We start from the raw sequence: 11617 nt of genomic DNA, 5'->3' as shown, positions 1-11617 counted from the left end.
AAATCTTAATAACCTAAAAAAATATATATTCATCACCTATTGTTAATGTGAATATTTTACATCCTGGAATCGCTGAGTTTAGACGATTCTATAAAAAACTATTTTATTTGACCAGGTAAGGCCCACTGAGGTTTATAGCTCTTTTCAGAAGCGATCTGGCCACAATTGATAACTCACAGACGTGGCTTATTACGTGGACATTTTTCGCAGTCAAACACTCTAAACGCATGTTTCTAAGTGTGGAGGGAAAAATTGGAGAACCCGAAGACAAATTTACGCGACTATGGGGAGAGAGACACGCAAACTCCAAGTGCATGTACAGGCGTCAGGGTCGGGATCGAACCGACGACCTCCTGTATACCGGGCGAGGTAGTTAACATCTCGTAGCCACTGCGGCGAGATGTAAAAAAAAAAATCACAGCAGAACAACGAACAAGGAAACGAGCTGACTTAACCTGCAGTAAAAATATAAACACCACGAGACGCGCCCTGGAATGTTGCACGCGGCAGCCTGTACTCACCTGTGTAGACGTGGCGTTACATTCACACACACAGTGTCAGGGTTAAAGAGTCGCAATTTATATATTGAACATAAACCCCACGGTAACCATGAAAACAGTGATGGTTTGTCCTATAGACTGGTTACACTCGCTTGGGTGAGGCTGTGTTTTTCCACTAAACCTCACCGTGTAAATTTGTATTAAAGATTAAAAATTATAAGTAGGCTATCGCGACAAATATTATCCATAAAACGTGTTTTTGGATTAGATCGCGTAAATATGAAAGTCTTGGTTCTTTCGGTAAAGCCACATAGAAGGGAAGTAATAAAATAATAAAAATAAAACATAATAAAATAATTCTCACGACGTTTCGGCCACAACACAAGCAGCCGTCCTCAGGTGAAGACCGGGTCTGTCGAGGCGACAGCGTCTAAAAGAAAACACCACCACGCTTGGAGCGTCTATTTAAGCTGGGTTGGAAGGGGGGTAAAAAATGCGCCTTGACAAAAGAATCTGCATATCAAGAGGAATTTATCATATTTATGGGAAATGCAGGAATGCGATTAGCGCTACTTGTGAAATGCGTAGGAGGTGGGCGGGGGGGTTTTCAAAGTCATTATTCCCATGCATTATGCAGGATTAGCAGCATCAAAGGGAGGGGGTAGGGGCAGCACCAATAAAGGGAAGGAATGTTAATAGTATGTAGCTGCAGCAACCAAACAACCACCGTACTCTGAATGGCGGAACTCGACGACTCCAGGAAGTGGCCCCGAAGCTTGCCATAACGTAAGGGACCTGTGGTGATTTACAGCCAACGTCAGTTGAGCGTGGACAATAAGACCCAAGCCGAAACATAACATGTAAAAAATTATGTTTAAAAATACTTTTTTTATAGAGTATAGTATTGTCATCAGTATGACGTAAGTATACCAAGTTTGCAGTCGATATCACATTGGGAAGTGGGTTAAAATTGAGTTAAAAGATTTGAGGATATGACAACAACATACAGTCGGTTCAATAAAAGCGTGTAATAATAATAAAAACATTCCCGCTAGGGTGAGACTGTGCGTTTTTCCCAGCAAACCACACAGCTGTCAGTTCGTATTCAAGGTTTAACAAAAAAAGATTCCCCTAAACCAAGGGGTTCAGAAACCAAAACAACAAGGAGAGACATTTATTCTTATTTTTTACAATTCGGTAAGTTATTATTTCAAGAGCCGCAATGCAACGTGGTGTGAGTACGAGAGACGGTGGTGGTCCTTGATAAATAAGAACGTGGTGTGAGTACGAGACACGGTGCTGGTGGTGGTCCTTGGTAAATAAGAACGTGGTGTGAGTACGTGAGACCGTGGTGGTGTTGGTCCGTGATAAATAAAAACGTCTCACTAAGCAGCCGTCCCTCAAAGAGACGCACGCCGCTACAGAGCTGCAGGTTGCCGACCCCGTGCCCTGAACCAACTGGCGTCAGCGTCAAGTAATAATAATTTCATTAGTATAATGTTATTATAATAATTAAATTTTTACTTAATTGGAAACGGATAACATTATAATGATTTAGCTATTTGTATGTATTATTAACGAAATTATAATTAAATAACTGTGAAATACTGACACCTAAACAATAATTAAATAACAATAAATACTCGTGCTATAACACTCTGACGCTAATGCAATATTATTTTATAATTAAATAATACATTTCTACTGAGTACATAATCATTCAGTAATGATAATATTATAATTAACATGTACAAAGCGCCATTAAACAATCGCTCTCGGGGTGCTATGCATGGTAAGTCAGAAAATAGTGAACATCACTTAAGGAAAGAAGTGAGAAGGATATTTGAACATCACTAAAGGGAGAAAGCCATTATAAACAAAGACGGCTTTAGTGGAGATGTGAAGATAGCAGTGTCTCGGATGTCCCCTTGACCTCGAAGGGCAACGAGTTCCAGAGTTTAGGTGCCGCGATTGCCAACTCACCTCCACGTGTGTAGCCTGGAGACAGTAGGACGGTGAGCAAAGCACAAGCTGAACATCTTGACGATCTTGATGGAATATTTGTGGCTGAAGGAGATCATCAATGTAGGAAGGAGCAAGTCCATTTAAGGCGAAGGCGAGTTGGTTGGAACTGCCTTTTTCTCGTTTGTGTCATTGCCTCTTCCTTCTGCGAGGATCTGTTAACGCTTTGCAGTTTTTCTTGGTCTCATTATCTCCATTAGAATATCTGCGAAACGGGTTTATTCCTGGGGGAGATATTCTTCCTGGTTAATGGCGGCTGGTGAGTATGGTGTGTGGATGGTGAGTAGTGTGTGGATGTTGAGTGGTGAGTAGTGTGTGGCTGTTGAGTGGTGAGTAGTGTGTGTGCTTATGAGATGGTGAGTAGTGTGTGTGGATGGTGAGTGGTGAGTAGTGTGTGTGGATGGTGAGTGGTGAGTAATGTGTGTGTATGGTGAGTGGTTAGTAATGTGTGTATGGTGAGTGGTGAGTACTGAGTAGTGTGTGCGCATATGAGATGGTGAGTAATGTTTGTGGATATCTGCTGGTTTGTCGTGTGTAGATGGTGAGTGGTGAGTATTTGTATCAGTGCTCGCAGACAGACGAGAAACAAGGATGTAAAATTACATTACACGGGGTTACCAACCTCACGAGGTACCCCCATGGAATGTGCTCAGATGTTTAAAGAATATAAAAACAAGCCCCGCATCACACAAACCTGTCTAGATGTACCTGGAGATTCGCGCCGTTGGCTTTAACCAGTGCCAACAATGGACTTTGTAAGAACATGATCACAATCGTGAGAGAGGGCTTGAGGAAGGGTGGCTGGGAGGGCGTGCGGTTTAGTGGTTGGGTCACTGGTTGGGTGGCCTCACGCATTACCACAGCGAACAGCCCCTGGCTAAACAAACATCGTGGTTCATTTAAGCTTATTAACTATATGACTTTAACCGTCCATTTTCCTATTATGCGTAACACAAATTAAAGGATTTAAATCTTCATAACCTAAACAATATATATTCATCACCTATTGTTAATGTTAAGATTTTACATCCTGGAATCGCTGAGTTTGGACGATTTTATAAAACCTATTTTTATTGTACCAGGTAAGGCCGACTGAGGTATATAGCTCTTTTCAGAAGCGACCTGGCCACAATTGATAGCTCAACAACGTGGCTCATTACGTGGATATTTTTCGCAGTCAAACACTCTTAGTGCATGTTTCTAAGTGTGGAGGGAAACATTGGAGAACCCGGAGACAAATTCACGCGACTACGGGGAGAGAGACAAGCAAACTCCAAGTACATATACAGGCGTCAGGGTTCGGATCGACCCCACGACCTCCTGTATACCAGGCGAGGTAGTTAACATATTCCAGCCACCGCAGCGAGATGTAAAAAAATCACAGAGCAGCGACAACGAACAAGGAAACGAGCTGACTTATTAACCTGCAGTAAAAATATATAGACACCACGAGACGCGCCCTGGAATGTTGCACGCGGCAGCCCGTACTCACCTGTGTAGACGTGGCGTCACATTCACACACACAGTGTCAAGGTTAAAGAGTCGCAATTTAAATATTTTTACAAAAACCCCACGGTAACCATGAAAACTGTAATGGTTTGTCCTATAGACTGGTTACACCCGCTTGGCTGAGGCTGTTTCCCACTGTAAACCGTACCGTGTAAATTTTTATTTAAGCTTTAAAATTATAAGTAGGCTTTCGCGACCAATATTATTCATTAAACATGTTTTTGGGTGAGATCGCATAAATATAAAAGTGTCGTTAAACTCGTCACCACCCGACAACCAATGAGTAAGGTTTGTCACGTAAACAAAAAAAATTCCGGTAGAGTGAGGCTGTGCGTTTTGCCCAGCAAACCACACAGCTATTAGTTAGTATTCAAGGTTTACAAAAAAAACTATTCCCCTAAACCGGAAGTAAAACAGAAACCAAACAACTCAATATTTCAAGAGGCGCAATGCAACGTGGTGTGAGTACGAGAGACGGTGGTGGTGGTTCTTGATAAATAAAAACGTGGTGTGAGTACGAGACACGGTGGTGGTGGTCCTTGATAAATAAGAACGTGATGTGAGTACGAGAGACGGTGGTGGTGGTGGTCCTTGATAAATAAAATGTCTCACGAAGCAGCGGTCCCTCAAAGAGCCACACGCCGCTCTGGAGCCACAGGTTGCCGACCCTGTGCCCTGAAACAACTGGCGTAGCTGTTGGAAAGACATTACTGAATGACAGACCTGTTCTTCACCTGAGGACGGCTGCTTGCGTTGTGGCCGAAACGTCGTGAGAATTATTTTATTATGTTTTATTTGTATTATTTTATTATTTCCCTTCTACGTGACTTTACCGAAAGAACCAAGAAGATGAATCCCTGCAGTCACGAAAGCTTTAAATCGAAATTTAGTATAATTTTATTATAATGGTATTATATTAATTTAATTAATATGTAATTGGAAATGGATAATAATAATAATAATAAAACAATGATCGAGCGATTATTTATGTATTAATAACTTAATTATAATTAAATAACTGTTTAATACTGACACCTAAATAATAATTAAATAACAACTGAATGAATGTTTGTGCTATAATACTTTGTCGCTAATAATGCAACAATAGTATTTTTATAATAAAATAATACGTTTCTACTGATTACATAATCATTCAGGAATGGTAATATCATAATTAACATTTACTAAGCGCCCGTAAACAATCGCTCTCGGGGTGCTATGCGTGGTAAGTCAGAAAATAGTGAACATCACCCAATGAAAGAAGTGAGAAGGACATTTGAACATCACTAAAGGGAGAAAGCCATTTTAAACAGATAAGGCTTTAGTGGAGATGTGAAGATGAGCAGTGTCTCGGAAGTCCCCTTGACCTCGAAGGGCAACGAGTTGCAGAGTGTAGGTGCCATAATTGCAACGCACCTCCACGTGTGTAGCCTGGAGACGGTGGAACGGTGAGCAATGCACAAGCTGAGGATCTTGACGATCTTGATGGAATATTCGTGGCTGAAGGAGGTCATGAATGTAGCGAGGAGCAAGTCCATTTAATTTCTTGACAGAAGGGAAGTAATAAAATAATAAAAAAAACATAATTATTTTATTGTTTTATTTTTATTATTTTATTACTTCCCTTCTACGTGACTTTACCGAAATAACCAAAAAATAATAAAACATAATAAAATAATTATGTTTTATTTTTATTATTTTATTACTTCCCTTCTACGTGACTTTACCGAAAGAACCAAGAAGATGAATCCCTGCAGTCACGAAAGCTTTAAATCGAAAAAGTCCATTTAAGGCGAAGGCGAAGGTTGGTTGGAGCTGCCTTTTTCTCGTTTCTGTCATTGCCTCTTCCTTCTGCAAGGATTTGTTTTTACACTTTGCAGTTCTTACTTGGTCTCATTATCTCCATCAGAATATCTGCGAAACGGGTTTATTCCTGGGGGAGATGTTCTCTCTGGTTAATGGCGGCTGGTGAGTAGTGTGTGTGTGTGTGGCGAGTAGTTTGTGTGGATGGTGAGTAGTGTGTGTGGATGGTGAGTGGTGAGTAGTTTGTGTGGATGTTGAGTGGTGAGTAGTGTGTGTGGATGGTGAGTGGTGAGTAATGTGTGGATGGTGAGTAGTGTGTGGATGTTGAGTGGTGAGTAGTGTGTGTGGATGGTGAGTAATGTGTGTGGATGGTGAGTAGTGTGTGGATGGTGAGTAGTGTGTGGATGGTGAGTAGTGTGTGGATGGCGAGTGGTGTGTGGATGTTGAGTGGTGAGTAGTGGGTGTGCATGGTGAGTGGTGAGTAGTGTCTGTATGGTGAGTGGTGAGTAGTGTGTGTGGATGTTGAGTGGTGAGTAGTGTGTGTGTATGGTGAGTGGTGAGTAATGTGTGTTTATGGTGACTGGTGACTAGTGTGTGTGGATGGTGAGTGGTGAGTAATGTGTGTGGATGTTGAGTGGTGAGTAGTGTGTGTGGATGGTGAGTGGTGAGTAATGTGTGGATGGTTAGTGTGTGGATGGTGAGTAGTGTGTGGATGTTGAGTGGCGAGTAGTGTGTGTGGATGGTGAGTAGTGTGTGGATGGTGAGTAGTGTGTGGATGGTGAGTGGTGTGTGGATGTTGAGTGGTGAGTGGGTGTGCATGGTGAGTGGTGAGTAGTGTCTGTATGGTGAGTGGTGACTAGTGTGTGTGGATGGTGAGTGGTGAGTAATGTGTGTGGGTGGTGAGTGGTGAGTAGTGTGTGTGTGGCGAGTAGTTTGTGTGGATGGTGAGTAGTGTGTGAATGTTGAGTGGTGAGTAATGTGTGTGTATGGTGAGTGGTGAGTCATGTGTGTGGATGGTGAGTAGTGTGTGTATGGTGAGTGGTGAGTCATGTGTGTGGATGGTGAGTGGTGAGTAGTGTGTGGATGGTGAGTAGTGTGTGGATGTTGAGTGGTGAGTAGTGTGTGTGGATGGTGAGTGGTGAGTAGTGTGTGTGGATGGTGATTGGTGAGTAATGTGTGTGTATGGTGAGTGGTGAGTAGTGTGTGCGTGCATACGAGATGGTGAGTAATGTTTGTGGGTATCGGCTGGTTTGTCGTGTGTAGATGGTGAGTGATGAGTATTTGTATCAGGGCTTGCAGACAGACAAGAAACAAGGATGTAAAAAATTTACCCGTAAAAACAAAGTTTTTCACTCTAAATCCTTTATATGCGTGGCGGCTAGAGTTCTCTCGTCCTCTGGCTTGAGATGGCTGCCACCTATGCGTAAGATGATTGCCTGCCACCATTAAGCAATTGGTAATTAAATATAATTTATTTTTTCCTAAAAAGTGTAAAATTTTGGAAAAAAATTTTCACGAAAATAAATTGTCACGCACAACGAGTCTGTGTGAAAAATGTCAGCTCGATTGGATCACGGGAAGTGGGTTAAAAAACGACCGAAAGATTTGCACGGTCGTAAGCGCGCAAGCAAGCGAGTGAACTTAATATAAAGGATTTAAAAACAAGCCCCGCATCACACAAACATGTCTAGTTGTACCTGTAGATTCACGCCGTTGGCTTTAACAAGCACCAGCGTGTGTCACGCTAACGCTCTTTATTCCCGCCTATTGATTGGCCAAAACAACATTTACAATCGGGGATGTTTACACGAAAAAAAGTGTTTCTGTATTTAAAAGTTTAAATACAATAACATGTTTAAAACATACTTGAAAGTTTGATTACAATTGAAAAAAATAATTTGTCTTGCGATGAACCACGGAGAGAGAAACCATTACCAACCACAGGGGTGATTCTATACCATTATTTCACAGTGTTACGACTAAAACTTTACCATATTCCGTCGATTCAAATTGTAATTTGTTAATCATTGTATAATAACGGTTACAGTGATTTTATAATGCTTTGACTTGCTTCGTGTATTTATGTTTTAAAGTAAAAGTTGATGCGAAATTTTTGCTATCCCCCCGCTCCCGCTGAGTGACTGGTACATTCCGAACAGCCCAACAGCTACGGTGAGCAATGTGGATCAAAGCAGATACCGATAATGCGATTTGTTATTATCACAGATGTTAATTTAGCATCTTTGGACTGACGTACATCAGAATCGGAATATTTATACTGCAGGAGGAATCCGATGACCTGTAAAGCTCTTTTTAACAGACGTCCAGTCGGGGCACGGGGTAAGAACGTTACAACAAACAGTACACAAACATGATAGTAGCACAAGTACAAGAAAAGTTAACACATCACCATAACACATCCACAGTAGTTTAACACGTAAAGCCTTCGCGACCAATATGCATTACACGGTTTTATCGGGGGTTAACCATCTAACCCAATCAACCTGCATTATGGACATCTACAGTATATATATAAATATAAAAGTTAGTAGTTCCCTGCGTCTTGTTGACATTCGGGTGATTGCCAGAAAGTGCTTTGCTTTATCCACCGCTTTCTTTGTTGTCGGAGTGCAGCGACGAATTCGCCTTGGCTCCGTGTCGCCATGGACTGCGTCTGTAGCGCGTTGTGGCGAACGGCGTGTGGGTGGTGCAACTCGTTGACGCACAGCAGCTGCTGCTGCTGCTGTTGTTGTTGTACAACATTAATGGTTGACGCCTCATCAATGTCTCTTTCAATTCACTACGCGCGATTTAATCACCGATGTGACTTTTTACTTTGACGATATCACTCATGATTTGAAGCTTTCGTGACTGCAAGCATCCATACTCTTTGGTTGTTTCGGTAAAAAAAATATCTACGTGACTTTACCGAAAGAAGCAAGGAGTTTACTTATCATAATTTTCTCACAATAACCTCGCCTTAAAGCTTTCGTGACTTCTTGGTCAGGTCTGTCTCCTCGACAGACCTGTTCTCCACCTGAGGACGGCTGCTTGCGTTGTGGCCGAAACGTCGTGAGAATTATTTTATTATGTTTTATTATTTCCATTCTACGTGACTTTACCGAAATAACCAAAGAGTTTACTTCTCATAATTTTCTCACAATAACCTCGCCTTAAAGCTTTCGTGACTGCAGGGATTCATCTTCTTGGTCAGGTCTGTTTCCTCGACAGACCTGTTCTCCACCTGAGGACGGCTGCTTGCGTTGTGGCCGAAACGTCGTGATAATTATTTTATTATGTTTTATTATTTTATTATTTCCATTCTACGTGACTTTAACCGAAAGAACCAAGAAGAATAACCTCGCCGTTGACTGTTAACAGCTCAGATCTAGCACATGGTGTGGGTATGCAGAGCTGTCAACCCCTTATCAGTGCCCTTCTTTGTTACGGACCAATCCAGACGTGATCGGTCACCCCGTGTCCCTTATAAATCTCAGCGTTCATCCTACAAAGTCCCATCACAAGGGAGAAACACAAACCAATAGACAAACAAAATGTTTTTACTCAATTTCCCTGTACAAGAATACGGGTAAACCCGTATGGGTTGACAGGTATGGGTATGTAACAACATTACACATTACACTATACAGCACACTATGCACTGTCTATAACTCAGCTATAGTACATGGTGAGGGTATGTAACAGCATTACACATCACACTATACAGCACACTATGCAATGTCTATAACTCAGTTATAGTACATGGTGAGGGTATGTAACAGCATTACACAACACACTATACAGCACACTATGCACTGTCTATAACTCAGCTATAGTACATGGTGAGGGTATGTAACAGCATAACACATCACACTATACAGCGCACTATGCACTGTCTATAACTCAGCTATAGTACATGGTGAGGGTATTAACAACATTACACAACACACTATACAGCACACTATGCACTGTCTATAACTCAGCTGTAGTACATGGTGAGGTTATGTAACAGCATCACACATCACACTATACAGTGCACTATGCACTGTTTATAACTCAGCTATAGTACATGGTGAGGGTATGTAACAGCATCACACATCACACTATACAGCACAATATGCACTGTCTATAACTCAGCTATAGTACATGGTGAGGGTATGTAACAACATCACACATCACACTATACAGCACACTATGCACTGTCTATAACTCAGCTATAGGACATGGTGAAGGTATGTAACAGCATTACACACACACGTGTACTATATCTGAACTGTACACAGCAGATAGTGTGATGTGTCATGTTATGGAAAACATCATTGCTTGGGTCTGGGTAACGGCCCCCCTGATAGTAAATATAAACATACACTCACATAGCTACTCAGTGGTGTGTTACACTCTCATTTAGATACAAATACAGACGCATTTACAACTCATTCATAAATATAAACACACACTCGCATAGCTACTCAGTGGTGTGAGTTACACTGTTATAGACACATGGAGAAACGTAAATGCACACAAATATATATCTGTGCAAATTCACACGTATTTTTAACATTGGAGAAAACTCACGTTTATTCATGACAATGTATGGCCTTAGACGGTAGTACTGTATACAACAGGTGACGTTTCGAGCAACGGCCCCTCTTCACACCACATTCCGAGCCCGGAAAAGTGTAGAGCGACTCTACGAATGTGCTGATATTGTTTCTTCGTGGTTATTTGTGCGCCACTGCCAAACGCAGCGTCGCTAAAAAAAAATCGGTGATTTGAGAACGGCTCGCCACGCTGCAGAAGCTGGCGTTGTTATTTATTAATGAATTCGTTGTTGATCCGCTAAACTCTGCCACGTGCACACAGAGAGAAACGCGTGGGAACCAATTCCAACCCCTTACATTTACTCAAGCAATGATCATCAGAGTATAAACCCAAACACGCACGCACTCATTCAGAATCGCCCTTCTCCTTTAACTTTCAATGATGTCCTATGAATAGGTCCGTTGCCTGAAACGTCGTTTAATGTTACTTTTAAGCTCCACGCAGTGTTTGACGAACGCGTTGAGTTACTTTGTGACAGCGAGAGAACGTCCCACATGAACCGTCAGTGCGCACCGCGCATTCGTGCGTTTGATTGCCCTTTGATGCTCGTGGGTGTTTTGCCTTGCCTCTGTTCTTGGCTCTGTATCAATGTGTTTCACATTGTATTTAAACGTAAACCGTGTAAGATGTAGATTGTAACGTTTTTATTTGGAGTGATTAGATGTTAACTCCCTCGCCTGGTCTGCAGGAGGTCGTGGATTCGATCCCGACCTCGACGCCTGCTGCATATTAGGAGTTTGCGTGTCTCTCTTTCTCACTGGGGTCGTTTATTCCCTCCACATTTACAATCAACATCACGCGTTTAGAGTATTAAGCTACTGCTATACATTTCCACATGATGATAAGCCACTTCGTTGAGCTATCATCTGTGATGGCCAGATCGTTTCTGAAAAAGAGCTACATTGTTCAGTGTGCCTTACCTGGTGAAATATAACAAAATATAGTCCACAGTAAACTTATTGATGTTTTTACGCATGTGTCACTTGACACCTTGGACACCCTTGCGAATGAGAAGTTCAATCGAGCGACTTTCCAGGTAAAATATTTTAACCATCAACATCCTGGGGGTTCACAATATCGGAGATGAACAAGGAAGCCAACATTACTTAGCACGAGGTTACAAACCTCACGAGACACTCCGTGAAGTGGTCAAGGTCACAGACACGAGCTTCGTATCACGC

At 41.9% G+C, this 11617-nt stretch overlaps 1 protein-coding gene across 1 annotated transcript in view; it reads left to right on the top strand.

Moving 5' to 3' along the window:
- LOC133359559 (E3 ubiquitin/ISG15 ligase TRIM25-like) overlaps positions 1–11617 on the top strand; it is a 223482-nt gene that overhangs the window by 112448 nt on the left and 99417 nt on the right. The gene's annotated exons all lie outside the window — the stretch shown is intronic.

This window comes from Lethenteron reissneri, chromosome 65 (assembly GCF_015708825.2).
Source record: "Lethenteron reissneri isolate LAM-NWPU_2019-01 chromosome 65, ASM1570882v1, whole genome shotgun sequence".
NCBI lineage: Eukaryota > Metazoa > Chordata > Hyperoartia > Petromyzontiformes > Petromyzontidae > Lethenteron > Lethenteron reissneri.
This window is presented reverse-complemented; position numbering and strand designations above follow the sequence as displayed.